At 33.6% G+C, this 21,978-nt stretch overlaps 1 pseudogene; it reads right to left on the bottom strand.

Annotated features, from left to right (window-relative positions):
• Nucleotides 1-11,469: 11,469 nt before the first annotated feature.
• Nucleotides 11,470-21,397, bottom strand: LOC149561511 (putative pentatricopeptide repeat-containing protein At5g52630; annotated as a pseudogene).
• Nucleotides 21,398-21,978: the final 581 nt, after the last annotated feature.

Below are 21,978 nucleotides of genomic sequence, written 5' to 3'. Positions count from 1 at the left end.
GAAATGACCTATACAAGGTAGCAACGGTATGAAAAATAGCTACTCATGCATTTGCTGGTTCACTTAAAATTTAATTGTTAGGTGCCATGGTTATGAGATCATAACTCTACTATTAAAGCATGAGACTCACGATTGGGCAATTGAAAGGATAAGTCGAATGAAAAAATAACACTTCTATCAATGTAGGCTTATGATGCAACAATCATACAAATTTGGGTATGTGCCTTCACATGTGAGCGATCAAATAACATGGTGAAAAATCACAAATAATATAGTTAAATCACTTCAAATGGTTAACTCTTCAATAAAGTAATAGTAATGGCTAATGTAATGAAGGTTTTGTAGTTATCAAATTTCATGCATGTAATATTGTGCCCACAAAATCGTATCGAATGATGAAAATTTTTCGATAACAATTCATACAAAAAGGGTCCACTATGACAATTCCATCATCAATCCATTCCTTCACATCAGTACTACTTCCTAATTAATCAAAAACTATCAAATCACATGTTCATTCATTGAAAAATTCACTAGACTTGGACACAAAAACAGACACAAGGACGCATGACATGGACATTGATTGATGGATGTGTTGGTCATCTTTTCACTTCATGCTTTTCTAAAGATGTCTTACAGTGAATGTTCCTAGTTATTTTTTATGTAAATTAGGGTTTGATCTCTTTTAAATTTGTTACCCCTAAGAAAACTCTAATTAGTGTTTTGCAAAATTGTTGCCCTAAGCAAATTTTTTAGGTTGTATGCCTTTTTCCTTATAATTGAGCAAGAAAATCATTTTACAATTACCCCTTTCTGCGAACCTTTTAAAAGATTATTCATTTTGTTTTCTATAGTTCCCAAAATAATATTTACCATCACATCTTTTCAAAATCTTTAGTGGTCTCCATGTCGCTATAAGAAATTGCGTGCCTTTTATCGCTAGTGGCATGGCAACCAAGAAACCATTACACGTGGGACCCAGTTAGTAAATAAGCATGGTTTTAGATTCAATTGCATGTGCCATTAGATATCTTTAAGATTAGCAGTGGTCACGTTGTCGCTATTGAAAATTGCAAGGTTTTTAACCTTAGTGACATAACGACTGTTGCAAAAAGGAAATACGGTGGACCCAAACCTAAAGATAGGTGCTGAAATTTTAATTGCCATTAATAAGCCTTGTTAGCATGATGGCTTTTCAAAAGTGTTAGATGAAATTAGAGATACACACTAACAAGAAGGTATTGTTCATCAACATTTTCAGATCTCTTTAAGATCGATGGCAGTCGCCATGTTGCTATGAAAATTTTCTCAAACTTTACTGTTCGCAACATGACAACCGCACTAAAAATGAAATATGGTAGGATGAAATTTTAAGAGTTGCATCCTAAATATGACTAGTCACTAATGGCCATGTCAGCATGTTAGAATGGTATGATCTCATATGCCACTTTGGATCCGCACTAGGTGAAATGTACTTGATGATATGTACCATCAAATCTCTTTAGGATTAACAGTGGTTGCTATGTCATTATGACAACTTGCTCAATTTTTATTGTTCATGACATGGTGACCAAAAGAATTTTAGGTGGACCGATTACATTTGCAATGGAATTTTCATGGAGTGTTCATCATACAATCAAGGCAACATCAACAATGGTCGCTATGTCATTATCAAAAGTTGCTCAATGTTTATTCTTAATGACATAGCAAGAGCATGACACATGTCCAAAAGTGCCAGTGGGTCTAGTGTAACTTGCTAGTAGTGAAAGGAAAGGCCTATGTGGAAAGTTTTAATTGGATTGACTGCCAACCTAGAGGATTGAAATTGATTCATTAATGATTTTATTCCTCAATCATCATATTTTTAAAAATTAATAACTTGTTTTAAAATTAGATGGCGATGCCACCCTATTTTCCTTATGATCCATTTTTGAAGATTAAAGTTCCTCATGCATAGTAAAACTGGAGATATATTGTAGGATTTCACAAATTATTTTCTACACAAACAAATTTCAAATTTTTAGAGAGCCAAGAACTTGTTGAAAAAAATTTCTCACCTGGTTGAACTGCAAAAGAGTTTTCTATATATGCTATTTGTTGTAGAACTTCAAAAAGGATAGCAAAGAGCTAAGTACATTTCTTAATTCATCATATAGTTCAAAGCATTCTAGTATTCTACATTTTTATCAAATATGCCTCCAAAGAAGGGTTTTTTGAGGAAGGTAGAATATGCCAGTAGAAACATACATGATGACTTTCTAAAACAATTAATTCAGTCCACAAATGAGTGAGCCTAGATAAAAAGATAATTCTAGTGAACCCTAGGCTCAAGATTGTAGATGGTTTATATGATAAAGGGAATTGGGTTAGGGATGTTATTACTTCCAAAATAGGGCTCCATCTTTCTAAGAAAGAAATTTTTTTGCCCCCCAAGGAAATATTTGGAATTTTGATTTGGATAAACTAGTGGTCCATGGGGTTTTCATGGATTCAAACCTTCTTACAGCCACGCCAAGAATTATGACTCCATAGCCAGGATAGTAAGGAGAGTAGATGGGGAACCTCTAATATAAGAAGTAATGGTAAAGAAATCCAAGAGATTTTTGGTTTGGAGCCAACCATAGATTACCATGAACCCATTGATTTTCAGGGCTTGGAGAAAGACTAATTATCTATGAAGGATCAAGTTAGACAAGGTGCATTGAGAGAACATTCGACAATAATTGGGAATTTGATTTTTGTTACAACATCAATTAAAGAACCTTTTAAGAAGGAATTTTTCGCTACAGGGGCCATATAGATATACATGGCTTTGTATAGGGTTTGTGGGGAGGATGAACAAAATTTTATGCCAATATTGTTCATGTATATGATGACACAAATCTCTTCTTTCGGTGTGATATTATCTTTGATTTGCATCTTATATAGCAAAGGAGATTCATATAGGATTAAATGGGATTGCAAAGAGCAAGGTGGAAAATAAATTTGAACATTATTCATTTTTGATGCATGTGTTCTTATTTAAAGGGGTTACCTACTTTGAAAAGGAGATGGTTTTGAATAGAGAATATAAAGGAGAAGCTCTGCCAGTCTAGTTATGGAGTGCAAATATGACCTGGGATGTAAAGTAGGCAAGCCTTATTAGACTTTATAGGTATTTTGCATCAAGGTTGAGAAGCCTTATATTAAGGGACAATCCTAGAATTCCCAAGGTACTCCTAAATTTTATTAGGCCTATGGACAATCCTTCTTACTTGAGGGTATCCCATAATTGGGTATACATTATACCTTACCCTATTTCTATAGTTTTTAGTGTTTATGGTTTCCAAGTGCCTCTGAAGGTAGGGATAGCTAAAATTCTATGGCAGATAGGTGGATTAGAGGAAGTGCAATTGGATGGTAGATCTAGGGGCTCAATTTTTCCCAGTTGTACTTTGTCTCACTAGTTCATAATCACCATAGGTGGTTGGGTGTTACTATAGAAATTATTGGACAAATATAAAATGGTTGTATCCCATGCTTGTTGTTGTGATAGTGAGGGGTTTCTTGAGGTATTCAGACGAAGGGCTAAACTAGTTAAAAAGAGCATCAACCCTACTTCCCTAAAGACATAATAAGGAATGAGTTCTCTTTGCAAGAGCAAGCGATCAAAAAGGAGAAGTGGAGAGTTAACTCTAGGGTTTTTGAATTCATTAATTATTTTGATAATAAATAAAAGCCTCTAGATGATGCAAAAACAAAGGTAGATAAATTTCATCTAATAAACTAATGACTACTTTTCCTCAAATTATGGAAGTCATGAATGAGAAGAATTTATTCTTTATTAATTCATTTCTTGATAAGGCCCGAGAGGTCATGAAAAGGTTGTCTTTCACCCTCTCAGTAGGATCATGGAAATTAGTTGTTCATAAAAGACCTAGTTATAATATAATTCAAAATACAAGGCACACAGTTGATAAAGGAAAACAAATAATAGGGTCAACCAGTGCTATCCTAGAGGAAAGACCTAATGAGCCTATGGCCAAGAGCCAGAGGATAGAAAAGGAACAAATGCCTCAAATAGAGGAGTATTCACCCACTCAATCCCTATTACACATGATATGAGATGAAAAACTCGCTGAGGAGTAGGTAGAATAGTTGCGATCCCAATGGGGAATTTTCATTACTACATCAAAATTAGAAGAGGGAAATCCTAAGGAACCTCCTATGCCAAGCCCTGAGTTGACTATTATTGATTATCAAGGGAGGGCATTGGACCTTGTGGTGGAAGAAACCATCCAAGAATTCATTTTTGATGACAATTTTTCTAAGTCTAGAGCCTTCTATAAGTTTTCTTGGAGGATAAACATGGGACTTTTCAAAGAGAAATGAAATAAAATGAACATAGAACATCCTGAAATGGAGGAGGCAGATCTACAAAACCAAATAAAGGAGGAAATGATGTAGAAATTTAAGAACTTGGCTCCAAAAGCAGGAAGGAAAATGATAAAATAATTTGGGGTTTTCTTGTTGCCCAATTGGGATATTGCAGATGCAATGATTTTTAATTATGTTACAAAGAAATTAAGTACAGAAAAGAAAGGGAAGAAAGAAATAAAAGGTGCAAAGTTTAGTGAGAATCATGTTGCACTGGCAATATGGTCAATGAGAAAAGGATCTAGAACTAGCTCCTCCAAGCCTAATGACACTAGCCTGATAGGAAATTTAATTGTGAAGAGAGTTGAGGAATCTACAAGTGAAGAGGCTGTAGAATTAGGTGTCAGATCAGCCAATTTCACTTTAGCAACAACTCAAAGGGATAAAAGAGAAAGGTTAGAGTTAGAGGAAAAGTATGAGAAAGTTTTAGCTTCCTATAAAAAAAAGTTCAAAAGAGAATTGAACTAGAAAAGAAATTGATGGGACACCAAGGGAAATCTAGTAGGCCTGGAATTACTTATCCTTATCCATCAGTGGAGTCTTTTAAATCCACTCCTCTTATTGAGATTCTAGACACACTACAAAGACCTGAGTATTACATTGCAAAGGATTTTGAAGAAGAAAAGAGTAAATTGTAGGCATTTCATGTAGAGTTGGAGATCTAATATGCAGATAGGTTAAGGAAGCCCACCATGTATTTAGTTAATAAGATCGATTGGTTAACTTTCTATGAGTTGTTAACAAAGATAGTAAATACATGGGAAGAGATTAAAGGAAATGATAATGCCCTAAAGCCAATTTTCAACAAATGGAGTAGAAGGAATAAGAATGTTAATCTTCTATGTTTTTTAATTACCAATTTATCCTATGAGTATATAGAAAAGACTTATGATTTAACCAATGATATATCAAAGTTTGATGATAAGAGAGTTGTATTGGTAAAAAGGATCATAAGTTATCTTGACAAGTATAAGATTATTAATTTTGAAATCTCCCACATGCCACAGATAAAAAGGATAAGTTGAAAAATAAGGAGGAATGGACCCAAGAATTGAATGACCTATTATGCCTTTGAATGAATAAGGTCATAAACGAAAAGAGAAATTCATGATGGGTAGCTATAGCTGAAGAAGTTGTAAAAGTTCAATTATTCTTTGATTCTTTAAGGGAAGATCTTATTGAGATTGAAAAAATTGGAGAGTATGTGATGAAGAAGAAGCATGATATTCTACATTTTAATTTGCAAGATGATACAATTTTTGACAAGTGGATGGCAGATTTTGTTCATGCAAAGCAATTAGAATGTGGTGAAATAGATTTGATGAAATGGAATAGGATGAAGTACAAATAATTGACACATCAATAAGAGTAGAAGAGGACAAGGATAAGCAACCAATTGCAATTACCAAAACAAGGCCCCAAAATGATGACTTGACAATAGGACAACTGATGGTGACTATTAATTTGTCAGTACAAGATGACATGGATGGGATACCTTAGGTTTAGCTCAGCTTGCAAGTACTAGAACAAGATCCATCACATGCAAAACCAACTATCACACACTCCAAGGAAGAACAACAATAAGAAAGCCAATCATAAAATCCTCAATGGCAAAAATTGTAGTAGAAAGTGGTCCCCACTAGAGAATATTCATGATGGAAGATATTCTATTGCACCAAATTTTGTCTTTCAAGATAGTAACATTATGTAAGGGTGAACCCACAATAATGGGTTCCACTTTAGTGGGATGAACAAAAATGAAAAAAATTTCAAAATTTCAAAATTGAGTTTACCATATGTTCGCGCGAACTTTTTTTTAATCATGTTTGCGCGAACATATTTCATGCGTTCGCGCGAACATGGTAAATGTGTTCGTGTGAAGGCCATGGTTGCACAAACATGCAAAATCACAAAAAATTTAACTTTTTTTTCTTTTTTTTTTTTTTGCTCTTTTGACTACCATAATTGTAGGAGAATGATCCCCTACTATAAAATAAAAAATGTCAAAATGTGCTCCTCAGAGCAAGCTTTCCAACGACTATAATTTTATTACATAATTTAATCATTAAGACTTTCAAATATGAGTTTAACTCATTATAGGTTCATTACTGATTGAACATCAACTGACTTTGACACCTCGGGAAAATTAGTAAATTAGGTCAATTTTTTTTTGAAAAATATGGAGGCACTGGCTTATTGAGATACCTTTCTATTCAAAAAAAAAAAAAATGGTTTATGATAAATTGACTTCAAATTATCTGTGTCAAACGGAATGTATGTCTAAATTACAGTTCATGTCACTTCAAAACTTCATAAACTATACAATATTCAACAAAAATAAATCAAACCAAATGCAGACACTAGATATGATGCTAAAAATCCAACGGAGAAAGAATTACTTCATTATCATTTCTAGAAAAAAGGTTATGTGTGTCAAACAGACTGTCACTTTTTAAAATATTGAATTTTGTTATGTACCACTTTTTGGAGGAGATAAAAAGAATTGACATAAATAAATTTTCTTTTAAAGATTAAAAAGTATGGTTACAAAGTAGGAACAAAGTACTCAAAATCACTAGTTTATGTCATATTGAAATTATTTATAGTTTTGGAGATATAGTAACTTGAACGTGACGTTTGTTGCAAAAATATTGATTTCAGAGTCAAAATTGATCAAAAAGTGGAACCCATTATTGTGGGATCACCCGTAAATATCTTTCTATCTTAAGGACATCTATGACTTTCTCTATGCTTGAAGCTTTTTGCATCTCAAACTATATGAGTGAGATTCCAGGGCTACAGAAAGAGTCCAACTCATTGTACGATTTTAGTTTTACCAAGCTTTGTTCAGTCCAATTTTCTTGATATCAACTCTTTGATGTACTTCTCTGCAAATTTTGAGAATACATTGATGTTATAGGATCATAGTTTCTTATCTTGAATTGTTTTTTGAGTTCTATTACAATGTTATATTACTTTCAAAGACAATTAATATAAAGATGAACTTTCCCCACATTTTTCTCTCTAAATCTTGTCTCCATTTTTATCATCTAGTTATCTTGAGATTGTATGAGCAAAGCTTGTCCAATTGAATACAATTAGGATAGGTTGTATATTAGTTCATTATTGTTTTTAATTCAATGAGTTAAGTAAATGCTTTAGTGACTATGATAGGATCTCCAGGTAGTAAAAGGATGTATGTAAGAATGAGTTTTAGTGAGAATTGTTGATAAAGTTGATTGTAATGTAGTCAATTAGGTCAAGAAATTGGATAGACTATGAACTATAAACTATGATATTGGAAGTAGTTAGAACTGAATGAGTATTATGTAGTTGCACAATCCATGCATAGGTAATATTGTTTGGAGTATTATTATTGAAAACATGTGCATATTCTTTTTTTCTTTTTTAAAATTATTGGATGAAAGGTAGATCACATGTGAATTTGTTCACGAAAATAGAGTGATTGACTCTACCTTCATTGTTGGGTAGCCATGTAAGCTATTTTATGTCAATAGATCATGCATCCATGCAAGCATTAAAATAAAATGTAAAATAGATTATACTTATAAACCTAATTTGACCCCTCTTTAAAAATGAATTGCACATTTGAATGATGCTAATGTTTTATGTGTTGTACATATAATACTATTTTTAAGTAATATTAATTTTAATTAAATAATTTAAATGTATAAGAAATATTAAATAGTTATATTTTGTACTTTCAATTAATAATTGATTTTATTATTTAATTTAGATATAAAATAGCTAAAATTATTTACATGTTGTTTATTAAATTATTCTATTTTTTTATATTAATAATATATCAAAATTGAATTTAAAGACATTTTTTTTAATTTATGTAAAAATTATAAATAATTACACTCCAAATGACTGCCATTAGATGCACTGAATCCATATTCATTTTGCATATTGAACCACTTTATCATTCTAGACTATTTCTCGACTATTTCTATAGACCCTAGAAAACCCACTGGTAGGACTTCAGGTAGTGAAGATAACATTTCATATCCTGATAAATCTTCACCAAAGTTCGTCCATCAAGGAATTCAACAAAAAAAGTTCTTCCAATAGCAGAGATGCACTCAATGCCCCACTTGATCTTCTTCATCTCATTGGACAACAGCTTCAGCTTGAGGAATAAGTACATCTAGCTCCTAGCTTGTAGCCACTAATAAGCCCGAATGCCTTGTTTAGTTGCTCCTATGGCTCCTCTAATACCACTTTCACCATCTCCAATGATGCCTGCATGTTCTGGTGCCACAAAGCCACTAGAATTCATTCCAACACCATTGATTCTTGGAAGTAAGTAATTTATGACTCTGCCCTATAAATTTTTGAGCAAGTGAAATGAACAAGTGTTATCATAATAAATAATCTGGTAGAAAACCCCAACAAGAATCTAAACTTGTGCCCACAAGCCACCAAGAAACCTCCTTATTTCCCAAGCTGTAACTACTATCTCTGCCAAAATTTTCTCCTCTTAGCTACTCCATATTGAACTTAATTATGATTGAAGACTCCATAAGACTTTTTACATATACCCAACTAAGCCAAAAGTTAGCCTAGCAAATTACAAATCAAGTCGGCCTACAACAAATATTAAATACCAAATGGCTTAGAAGGTTTGCAACACCCATTAAATACACATAGGACAAATAAAAATGACCCAAATAGGGCCACACAAACTCCCATGATTGCTCCATGTCATGATCATACTCCTCATGCATTAAATGCACCAAGTCAATTGATCAAATCTACATGAACTCTATCCCAAAAGCCACATTGTCAAGCGTAAGCAAAAACCACAAGCATCACTAAGCTCCCACAAACATTGTTGACTTCCACAAGCACTGCTATGTAACATAGGTGCTAAACAGCTAACACATGCTAGGCAATGTAGTGAGTGTTGAGCTCCTCAAACAACACTACACTTAGTAAAGACTGAGCATCAACCCCTTATACAACTGAGCTCTCCAACTCCAAGGTTAAAATACACTACCATACAAGATTGCCAACTATCCTAAGATGCTCCTACATTGATAACTATGAAGCACTCTCAATTTCATGTAGCACCCTGACCACACCAATATGAAAAACATAATATCAAAGATAAAACTTGATAGTAGAAGAGAAACAATGCTTCAAGGCTAAATGGTCACTATCCCATATCAAGTGACAACATTTATCATACACATGGAAAAGATGATACATGAATCATCATCTTCATTAAGAGAAACAACAAAGAGAACATGAGGGCCATTAACATCAAAAAGTAAACCACCAACTCAAGTGGATACATACTATGAAATGAATTATACATACACAAAGACACAAAATGGAACCATTAAGTTGGCATCCTAGATAAAAATAACAATGCCATGTCATCATTAATGTTCAACAGAAGAGAGAAACAAATATAAAGAAGGAAAATGTTATCTCCCACACAAACCAACTGAGACTACATGACGAGAACAGAATAGCTAAGACAAAAACATGAACAAATGATTCCATCTAAAACAGAAACACAAAGCCATGATCTAAAGGTGTAGAAAAAAAAACTTCTGAGAGCTAGGCTGCAAACAATCATAGGAAGGTCTTTAATGACATGAGGAAAAAGATAGAAATTTCAAATCAAAATTACTGGAGAGCCCATTATTTTTTAGGAATATAGACTACAAGTTGAAAGCTAGATTAGGAAATATGGAAGTAGCTCAACATGTGTTCAGTAATATTATTTCCTATGTATGGAATTTTTCCCAAGGTTACAATGACATATAAAAGAAATATAAATTGAATGTAAACTAAATTTCATTTTAGCTTAACAAAGTCAACTCTAGCTTACCTTTTGACATCCTAACTCTCACTGGAGATCAAATGAATCTATGATTTGTTATTATTCTTTGAGCCATGGCATTGAAGTTACAAGATCATTGTTATGGGCAATGTAGAAGAAATACATGTTAGTTGTGTTAAGAAAGCTACTTATGGATAATGTCTTCCAAATGCCAATTTATAGGGGAAATATAAAAGAATGTAAATCTACTTTAGAACATTGAGCTGTACACAAACAATAAAAACATTGAAAAACAATATGCACATAAGATAAACATAGGAAACATCCTTTTGGGAAAAAACCCACCACCTAAAAACCCTTGAGAAAATTTGTATTATAGTAAACAATTTACATTAAAAAAACTCTAGTTTCTAGACAGGCTCACAAGCTCAGATTGGCTTTACAATCAACCAAATTTCATAGCCCTAGCCTCTTCAAACTAGCGAAGCCCATATACATTTATATACTTTGCAATTCATAATGGAATCTAGTGCATTAACTGTCAAGAACAAAATGGTGGCATTCCCAATAGTTACTCATCCATTTAGGAGTCCCTTCAACATCAAGTCACTCCCTTCATCCTCTGAAACTCCCTTTAGCATCAAGGCCTCAGACACTCCCTTTGGCCCTCAGTCACTTGTACCAAATTTGTCATACCGCTTCAACTTCATACTGTCTTCAACATTGGGTGACTCATAGTACAGTGTCTTAGTGACTTCACTGTATGATTCCAGCCTTCTCTTCACCATCAGATGACTCACCGTATAGTGTCTTAGGTATGGTGTGCACAACATATGGTGGTCTCTCCATATGTTAGGCACCATACATACTTCAACAAACAAACAACCTACATGGCCATGACCTACCAATTTGTGACATTAAAGCACTCAACTTAAATAAGGATCACATCTATAGCAAATAGAAAATACCTCTAGAAGACTTGTAAAAGAGATCTTGAGGGTAAGACAAGATGAAACATCAGAGCTTTGTCATTTAATATCAATATACCCTTGATGAACATACTATAAAAGTACACATCCTACTAGAAAATTTATTCTACACAATAATTTACAACCAAATATTTGATAATGATTCATTATGATAATTGTTTCATTTTAGGAACCAAAAAAAGATGTACACACCTCTTTCACTTAAAGATCTTGCAATCAAAAGATTGTAGAAGTTTGATTTTCACTTCACCAATAATCTCTACATGAGCACACTCCATCCTTGAAATGATGAAAAAGATGTCTATCCCTTACTATAATTTCTCTTTTAATAGCTTAGAGATGAACTTGATTGCATTGTGGTAGTCACCACATATGCGAAGATTCTTCATAATTCTTATGGTTGTATCTATTGGTGTGTTCAAAAACCCAAATGCAAGTGTTGTCTTCACACTATGAAAACCAAGGAGAAATTCTTTCTACTCCTATTCCACATCATGAAGCACAAACCTTGTGTCAGGCACATATCTTGCTACTTCCATTTGATCATTTATTTTCTTCAACATTACATAGATTTCCTTTATTTGAGGGTGTCTCTCATCATCTACAACAAAAGCATGCACTTTTCTTTTCAATTCAATCTAGCTTAGTCCTACCTCTTTTCTTATACCATCAACTCTCATCATTTTACTCACTTTTTCAACATCATCTCACCTTCTAGTTGCAACATAAATATTAGACAACAACACATGAGCTTCAAAATTGTACTAATCTATTTCAAATAATTTTTCTTTAGCTAAATGACCTAACTCCATATTCCCATGCATTCTGCAAGCACCAAGCAAGGCATCCCACACAGATGTAATCGACTCCATTGGCATTTGTTTGATGAACTTGTCTGCCTTTTGTAGCTGCCCAAAGTGACCAAGAAGATCAACTACGCAAGAATAATGCTTCGACCTTGGTGAAACGTAATAGTTTCGAGTCATAGAATCAAAATAACTTTGACATTCATATAGTAGGCTTGCATGACTACAAACAGAAAGAACACAAAGAAATGTGATATCATTGGGAATCATGCTAGAAATATCAATCTACGAGAAGAGCTCAAGAGCCTCCTCCATCTTCCCATGTTGTTCACATGCTATAATCATTGCATTCCATGCTGCCAGATTTTGTTGAGGAAATTTGTTCAACACTTGGTGTGCATCTTCAATACACCCACACTTTGCATACATCCCAACAAGAGAACTACCAACAAAGCTGTATACATCAAAAAAAGACTTTACACCCAGACAGTGTATCTACCTACCATAATCAAGAGCCGTGCATTTGTAAAACCTGAACATACAATTGAAAAAGTATAATCATTGGGTTTCACTCCATCAACTAGTGCTTGGGTATCTATAGGATTATGTTGTGCCAAAAAGTGGCGATTTGAAAAATCTATAGTTCTAAAATATCTCGAACTATTTCAAAATCTATTTCAACTTTTTTCCCAACCACCCTGATACTAAATGAAAACAATTAATATCTTTATAACGTATACTATATTTTTTCATACCAAACCTATATGGTCAACTTTAGAAACATCCTAAAAATGCGCTTTTGGCCTGTTTTTATGTGATTTTTACTTCAACCATGTAGCTGATGACTTTTTTTCAACAAAATTTGATGAAATAAAAAGGGTTTATTAAGAATGTTTTTATCTTTCCATAAATGTAAGGTTTGTCAAATTATGAGTTTAGTAAGTAATTATTACTTATTTTCTAATGGAGTTACGTATAAAGTGCTAACTGACACACTACTTGAAAAACAACTATAACTTTCAAATGGTGCAACATTTTTTAAATCCAAAAGGTGCATCACATTCTATGTTTCTTCTACTATAAGAAAAAAAAATAAAAAAATTAATTTTACATAGTTTTGAATTAGTTAAGGTGGTCAGACATGAGAGTTTTTTAATTCCAAAACTATTAAAGTCAAAAGTTAACGATTAATAATTTATTTAGAATAAAAATACCCAAAAATATGTGTCACATCTAGGCATGAGTCTACTACTTATATCTAGAATATTATGAAAAATAATTATCATTTGATTTTGATTAAGGTGGTTAGACATATGTCTACTTTTTTTTGTTTTGAAATTTTTGTAATACAGCATTAAACTTCAAAATTTTGACCAATCAATTTTTATTTTTTTGAGATAAGTCTTAGTATTTTAGAAACTAGATTCAATTTTCTAGAGATTCTTTTCTCTCAACTTTTTGATATAAATTTAATAACAGGTAGAAAATTGCACATCAAGTTGACATAACCTTGATTTTCTGATTTTTTATTGCCACTTAAAGGACTAGTTTGGTTGACCATGATCCTACACATACCCACTTGCCAAAAAAAGTTTTAAAGCCTCCTCATTCTTTCCATTTAAAGAAGAGCCTACAATTGGGTAAAATTATAAGCAAGCACATTATTTTTTACAATCTAATTTCTAGTTAGCTTGCAAATTTTTTAATGGATAATAATCCAAATCTTTCAACAATAGAAATCCATAGATCTAGAAAATAAATTGCAAAAATACTAGAAATTTCAAATAAGAAACTGGTGTAAGGGCATGTCTTGAGCGACACCACTCCCATAACTTGTATTGATGGACCAGATGTCCTTCCTACCTAGGTCCATCTCATTTGGTGTTGGATTTTTTTCAGAGAAGGAAGGATCCCTAGTTCTTGTCTCCTTGTTGACTCCTTCATTTCTTTGTTTCTTTTGTTTCTTGCTTGCTCTTTCCCATTCACCATTTGGTGTTTCATTGTCTACTCCTTTGGTTGTATGCTCTTAGTCCCTTAACCCCTTAGTGGTCTTTTTTTGGACATTAATAGATTTATCTTATCTTATCTTATCATCTTAAAATAGGGTATAGTTTAAAAGCAATGCTAGCTAAAATGGTCAATTGTAAACATGCCCTTTTAAAACTAATTTTGTTTTCAATACTCTAAATCTTTCCTTTTCGATGGAGCTATGTATCTACCAATGGGGAGGGAACAAAGTGTTAGATAACAATCTCCAAAGCTCTAAACATAGAAGTATGACAAAAAAAGATAGAAACATTGATGCAAAAAAAATATTGAATTTGTTCTAGAAACACTCTAGCAAATAAAATTAATATTTTAGTGACATGAGGACAATGTTAGAAACTTCAAATCACAATTATTGGAGAGCCCATAAGTTTTTAGGAATGGCATACTGCAACTCAAAAGCTAGATTAGGAAATATGGAAGCAACTCAAATTCAGTTCAGCAATATTACTTCCTACCTCGTACGGAATTTTGCCTAGGGTTACAATGACATATAAAACAAATATAAATTGAATGTAATTAGAATTTCCTTTTAGGTTAAGAAAGTCAACTCTAGCTTGCCTTTTGACATCCTAACTCTCACTGGAGATTTGATTAATGTATGATTTGTTATTATTCTTTGAGCCATGGTATTGAAGTAACAAGATCATTGGTATGGGCAATGTAGAAGAGATACATGTTAGCTGCATGGCCATGACCTACCAATTTGCTAGAAAATACCTCTAGTAGACTTGCAAAAGAGATAATGAGGCATAGACATGATGAAACATTAGAGCTTTGCCATTTAATGCTGATACACCCTTGATGAACATACTATCGTGGTCAAACTTCTAATGACATCTCTTTCGTATTTAATTAAATGCTTTTTCAATCAATAACTCTACCTCCATAGCATTTGAATATTGGTTTACAATAGACAAAACCTTAGCTTTACACTTTTATGTTGAACAAGCCTACCATATCATCTACCATTCCAACCAGGAACCTTGGCACGTGCGCCCCTTGTTTCATAATGGTATATCGATCAAGAATCAAAAAATTGAGATTTTGTGAACAAAAAAATGTATACACACCTTTGTCACTCAAAGATCTTGCCATCAAAAGTTTCTTAGAAACTTGATATTCACTTCACCAATAATGTCTATAGGAGGAGACTCCATCCTTGAAATGATAATAACGATTTTTATCCTTTACTATAATTTCTCTTGTAACAAGCTTAGAGATGAACTTGATTGCATTGTAGTAGTCACCACATACGCGAAGATTCTTCATAATTCTTATGGTTGTATCTATTGGTGTGTTCAGAAGCCCAAATGCAAGATCTATCTTCTCACTGTGAAAACCAAGGAGGAATACTTTCTGCTCCTATTCCGCATCATGAAGCACAAACCTTGTATCTGGCACGTATCCTGCTGCTTCCATCTGATCATTTATTGTTTTCAAATTTGCATAGATTTCCTCTATTTGAGAGTGTGTCATCATCTACAACAAAAGCATGCACTTTGTTTTTCAATTCGATCTAGCTTAGTCCTGCCTCTTTTTTAAGACCATGGGCTCTCATCATTTTTCTCACTTTTGCAACATCATCCCACCTTCCAGCTGCTGCGTAAATTTTAGACAACAGCACACGAGCTATGGAATTGTACAGATCTATTTCAGATAATTGTACAAAGACAAAGAAACTAAAGAAATGTGATATCATTGGGAAACATGCCAGAAATCTTAATCTGCGAGAAGAGAACAAGAGCCTCCTCCGTCTTCCCCTGTTGTTTGCATGCTATAATCATTGCGTTCCATGCTGCTAGATTTCATTGAGGCAATCTGTTGAACACTTGGTGTGCATCTTCAATACACGAACACTTTGCATACATCCCAATAAGAGAACTACCAACAAAGGTGTACCATCAAAACCAGACTTTACACCTAGACAGTGTATCTGCCTACCACAATCAAGAGCCATGACATTTGCACAGAATGAATATATAGTTTAAAAAGTATAATCATTGCGTTTCGATTGATCAACCAGTGGTCGCCGAAAAAGTTTTAAAGCCTCCTCATTATTTTCGTTTAAAGCACAGCCTGCAATTGGGTTAAATTATAAGCAAGCACGTTATTTTTTACAATCAAATTTTCAGCTAGCTTGCAAATTTTTTTAAGGGATAATAATCCCAAAGCCTTTAAGAATATAAATGCATACATCCAGAAAATAAATTGCAAAAATACTAGAAATTTCAAGTAAGAAACCACTCTAAGGGTATGTCTTCACCTTAATATAGGGTATGGCTTAAAAGCAAATCTAGCTAAAGTAGTCAATTTTAAACAGTTAGGCACTATAATTTTACCTTCCTGTGATCATCCCACTCCATGAAACAACATTGAACACTCAGGCATTTCATCAAACACTTTTATTGTATCCTCGATAACCTGACACTTAGCATACATATCAACAAGCACACCTCCTGTAAAGATATCCAAATATAACTCGGTCTTCAATATACAAGAATGATTCTGCACCCCCTCTTGAAATGCTCCAATTGTTGTGCAGGCCTTCAGAACGCTAGGGAAAGTATAATTGTTCAATTTCGTTGTTGCTCACTGCATGCACATGCAGAGTTTTAGTGTTTCCTCCTCAAACCCAATCTGAGCATGCCCGCTAACCATGGTAGTCCATGTGATTGACTGGCAAGGGAACATTTTGTCAAACATTTTATGTGCATCCTCAATGATTCCACTCTTGCAATACATATTTACCAGATTGTTTGATATGAAGGGGAGACGTACAAACCCTGAAACAATGGTGTCTGCGTGTAACTGTTTTGCTTTTGCAATGGCTCTCTAATTGACACACCATTGAAGTAGATGGCGATAAGAATTGAAGTCATCTTCAATGCATTTGGGTGTAACATTTACGAAAAATTATTTATCGGCTTATGTTTTTTCCATGATTTTATCTTCATCCTCCAAAGCTGGGTTTCCTCCAAAGAATTCTCCTGAAACGTTGGAAATTGTACAAGTACTGAAACCAATGGCTCTGAGTTTGATTTGGCATCAGACTATTATGAGTATTCAACCTGGATGATAAAGTCCTTTTAACTCCCTTTATTTTAAACTAACCAAAAAGATTCTAAGAACACTAATGTACAATTGCACTGGGCTGTTTATGAAATTTACTACTCCTGGAACATTTAGTTTCCTCATGCTCTGGTAGATGGAAATTCCCAGTTTAATATAGTGCATCTCTCCAACTTGATGGAAAGAGACAGAGGTGAAAGAATACACTGAGACAAAAATAACAGAGTTAAAGACAAGTTTTCAATTCATACATTGCATATATAATCAGTAGATACAAAGTTATCTTCACAAAATAGAGTTGCTGCCCAACACATCGAATACAAAAAAAAAAATCCTCTATTTCATTTGAATATTTTCCTGTTACTAAAGAAACACATCTTTCTTTCTAAATTCTCAAATTGTTCTGCTCTACTACAACAAAATCCCTGTTTTTAAACTTTCTTCATTACATATTCTCCACTCCCTATACATGCCATAAAAATAGTAAAACAAAACATTACCAAAAGAAATATATTAAACATATACTATAAATGTTTGAAGTCCACCGTAGAAGTCTCCAGAAAACAGAATAATCATATAGTAAGTACAAAAACTTGTCTTAGACAAAAATATGGGACAACAAATGAAGAGAATGAGGAAATGAGTCCATGGAGAGTAGTTGGGGTTTGTGGGATTAAATTTAACACTCCTCCTTAATCACAATCATCATCTATGATTCCCAATCAATCTCTTTGATGCACAAAACTTTCCTTTTCCAATGGTTTAGTAAAGATGCCAGCGTATTGGTCCTCTAATCTGCAATTCTCCAAAATAATTTTACCATTTGTGATGAGCTCCCTGATGAAATGATACCTTGTGTCAATGTGTTTACTTCTTTTTTGAAAAATGAGATTCTTTGATAATGTTATGGCTGAATTGTTATCACAATATATCTTTATTGGATCCTCTTGCTCTTGTTTTAGCTCTTTCAACACTCTTCTCATCCAAATTGCTTGACATGCTGCACTTGTGGCTGTTACATACTTCGCTTCAGCTGATGAAAGAGTGACAATTGGTTGTTTCTTTGAAGCTCATGATACTACACCTAATCCAAAATGAAAAGCATAACCTGAAGTACTTTTCCTATCATCAATGCATCCTACACAATCACTGTCAGTATATCCTATAAGCTCAAAATCATTTGATCTTGAATAAAATATTCCATAATTTCTTGTTCCACTAATATATTTCAAAATTCTTTTGACTGGTTGCCAATGAGAAACTTTTGGAGAATTCATGAATCTTGAAATGAGACTAACTTCATACATTATATCCAGCCTTGTGGCTGTTAGATACGTTAGACTCCCAACAAGTTTTTTATACAAAGTTGGATTTACATTAGATCCGTTTTCATCTTGGCTTAGCTTCATACCCATGACAATTGGTGTTGGTGTTGATTTGCATTTCAACATATTAAACCTCTTCAAAATATCATTAGCATACTTTTCTTGAGAAATGAATATACTATTTTCATTTTGTTTCACTTCAATACCAAGAAAGTACTTCATTAAACACAAATCAGTCATCTCAAATTCTTATTTCATGGCTGATTTAAACATATCAATTGATAAATCATCCACGATAATCAAGTCATCAAAATATAAACAAACAATTAAGATTTGACCTTTCTCATTCAACTTGGTATATAAGGTAGGCTCACTATTGCACCTATTGAAGCCATTTTGTAAAAAATTAGAATCAATTTTGCTATACTATGCTCTTGCAGCTTGTTTGAGTCCGTGGAGTGTCCTCTTGAGTCTATACACCTCGTTTTCATGACCCATAATCTCATAACCAGGTGGTTGCTCCACATAAACCTCTTCTTCCAAAAAGCCATTGAGAAATGTTGATTTTACATCCATTCAATAAACTGTCCACTTGTTTTGAGATGCTATGGCTGATATAGTCCTCACAGTGTCTAAACGAGCTACTGGTGCAAATGTCTCATTGTAGTGTATACCAGACTATTGTGAATAACCTTTTGCTACAAGGCTTTCTTTGTGTTTTGAAACATTACCATTTGCATTCAACTTTGTCTTGTAGAAGACTCACTAGTTCCCATGTTTGCTTCTTTTCTATGGCATCAATTTCTTCATCCATTGCTTGAATCCATTTTTCTTCTTTAATTGCTTCTTCATAGTGAATTGGATCATCAACATGTGAATATAAAGGAAAAAGAGAAATCTGATGTACACTACTTCTAGCATCATCTTGCTCATAAATGTCTCTCAAACATTTGACTTTTTGTCTCCTTAAGCTTGCTAGTGTGGGATTTGACATGTCACTTGAGTTTGTAGATTGTGGACTCGATGGATCAGCAATAAGAGTCTCAATTGAAAATGGTGTTTGTTGCACATTTGATGGTGTATTTGCTTGTGAGTGTGGGGCTGTCCTAATGCTTGATGATGGTGTCCTTTGACCCAATTGTTGACTTTGAATGGGTGTAGGTGGAATCACATTTGAAGTACATGGTGATGCAAAATCTTCATCTTCCTCTTGTGGTATGTTGGCTGCTATATTAATTGTCTTATCCAAGGTTCCATCCCATGCTTTATCTTCTACAAATTGCACATGTCTGCTGATTATGAACTTTTTTTGTAATTGGATTGCATAGCTTATATGCCTTTGATTCATCACTATAACCAATAAATATACACTTTTCTCCTTTGTTATCTGATTTTCTTCTCAACTGATCCAACACATGTGCATATGCCACACATCGAAATACTCTCATATGAGAAACATTATGTTTTCTTCCACTCCATGCTTCTTTGGGAATCATATTTTTTACAATCATGGTTGGACATCTATTCATTATATATGCTGCACATGATACTACTTTAGCCCAATACTCATTTGACAAATGTTTTTCTTTCATCACACCTCTAGCCATTTCTATTATTATTCTATTTTTCCTTTCAGCTATTCCATTTTGTTGATGGGTATATCTAGTAATGGATTGCTTGTGAATTCCATTTTCCTTGCAAAAATTTAGAAATTCATTTGAGATGTATTCACCACCTCTATCCATTCTCAATGCTTTGATGTAATGACCACTTTTCTTTTCAACAAGAGCCTTAAATTGACGAAAGTAAAAAAACATTTCATCTTTATGTTTTAGAAAATAGACCCATGTTTTCCTTGAACAACCATCAATGAATGTCAAGAAGTAGTTAATCCAACCAATGGAGAGTGTTTGCATTGGTCCACACAAATCTAAATGGATGATCTCTAAAGGTTTCTTGGCTCTCATTGACATACCTAGTGGAAATGATTCTCTATGTTGCTTTCCTAAGATGCAACCTTCACACACCCTTGCTTTCTCTATGAGGGGTAATCCTTTGACCATGCTTTTCTTGTGAAACATGTTTAGTGCTGAAAATTTTAAATGCTCAAATCTTAGATGCCAAAGCCAATTTTCATCTTTTATTTTAGTTTGAAATATTGTTTGTGTGACTGCTGCAACTTTCCCATCTGCATCTTGTTTGATCATTGTAAGTTGTGCTTGAGCATTTTTGACAATCAAATCAGGCTTAATGTTTAAGGGAAACATTCTACTGTTTATCATTTGGACTTTGGCAATGAGCTGATTGCTTGAAAATTTCTCTAAGATTGTGCACACTTCATTTTTAAAGGATACTCTATAACCTTTTTGAACAAGCTGGTCAATGCTCATTAAATTATGTTTTAAACCAGGAACAAAATAAACATCAAATATATGTTTCTTCTCCCCCTTCTTGGTCAGAATGTTGACATTCCCTTTTCCTTTGACTTCTATTTTGTTGTCATTGCCCAAGGTTACATTAGATTTCATACTTTCATCCAAACTAGAAAACATTTCTAAATTTGCTACCATTTGATTACTATACCCTGAAAAAAAAACCATACATTGGCTTGGCCTTCTTGTGCCACATTACAAGCTAAGAACATGATATATTGAGTAAGATTTTTTTTGGTAAAGTTTGCACTTTGTTGTCTAGAATCATATTGCTTCTTTCTACATTCATTTAAATAGTGCCCATATTTCTTGCAATAATGACATTGGATTGAGGACTTGTCATACCTTTTCCCTTGACGCTGATTTTGAAATTCATTTTGGGCTGAGTTATGGTTGATACCTTTTCCACTTGAGCTTGATGGCCTGCTTCTCCCACCTCTGTTTGAGTTTCTTCCTCTTCCTCTAAAATTTGTTCTTCCCCTACCTCTACCATGGTTGATTCAAACTTGTGTCTTGAAGGCATGCTTCAAACTTGTATGTGTTCTTCTATTTAGTATATGTCCATGAGAAATGACTGAGGCATGTATCTCATAAACTAATATTTATGAGAGATCTTTTGACTCATCTATGGCTACCACAATACTTCCAAATCTTGGAGGTAAATATCTTAATATCTTTTCTACTACTGTCTCTTCCTTAAGTGTCTCACCATGAGATCTAATTTGATTTACCAATCCAAGAAGTTGAGTGAAGAATTAATCTATTGTATTTGATTCCTTCATGTCAAGAGACTCAAAATCTCTTCTTAGTGTTTGTAGTTTGGTTGTCTTCACTTTTTCCATTCCTTGGTAGGTTATTTGAAGAATATCCCATGCTTTCTTGGACTTTATTGCTACTGAAATCCTTGAAAATGTGCTTTCATGCACCCCTTGAAAGATAAAAAACAAAGCTTTTGAATCTTTCTTCCTATTATCCTTTAATAAATCCTTATCTACCTAAGAAAGTGCATTGTATGCTACTATATTTGTTGGTTCTTGGTATCCATTTTCGACAAGATCCCATAAATATTGTAAA

Source organism: Cupressus sempervirens, chromosome 4 (genome assembly GCF_028749045.1).
Source record: "Cupressus sempervirens isolate cs-2001-9-10 chromosome 4, ASM2874904v1, whole genome shotgun sequence".
In the NCBI taxonomy this organism is placed as follows: Eukaryota; Viridiplantae; Streptophyta; class Pinopsida; order Cupressales; family Cupressaceae; genus Cupressus; species Cupressus sempervirens.
The sequence above is the reverse complement of the archived record's forward strand: the minus strand, read 5'-3'. Positions and strand labels throughout refer to the sequence as shown.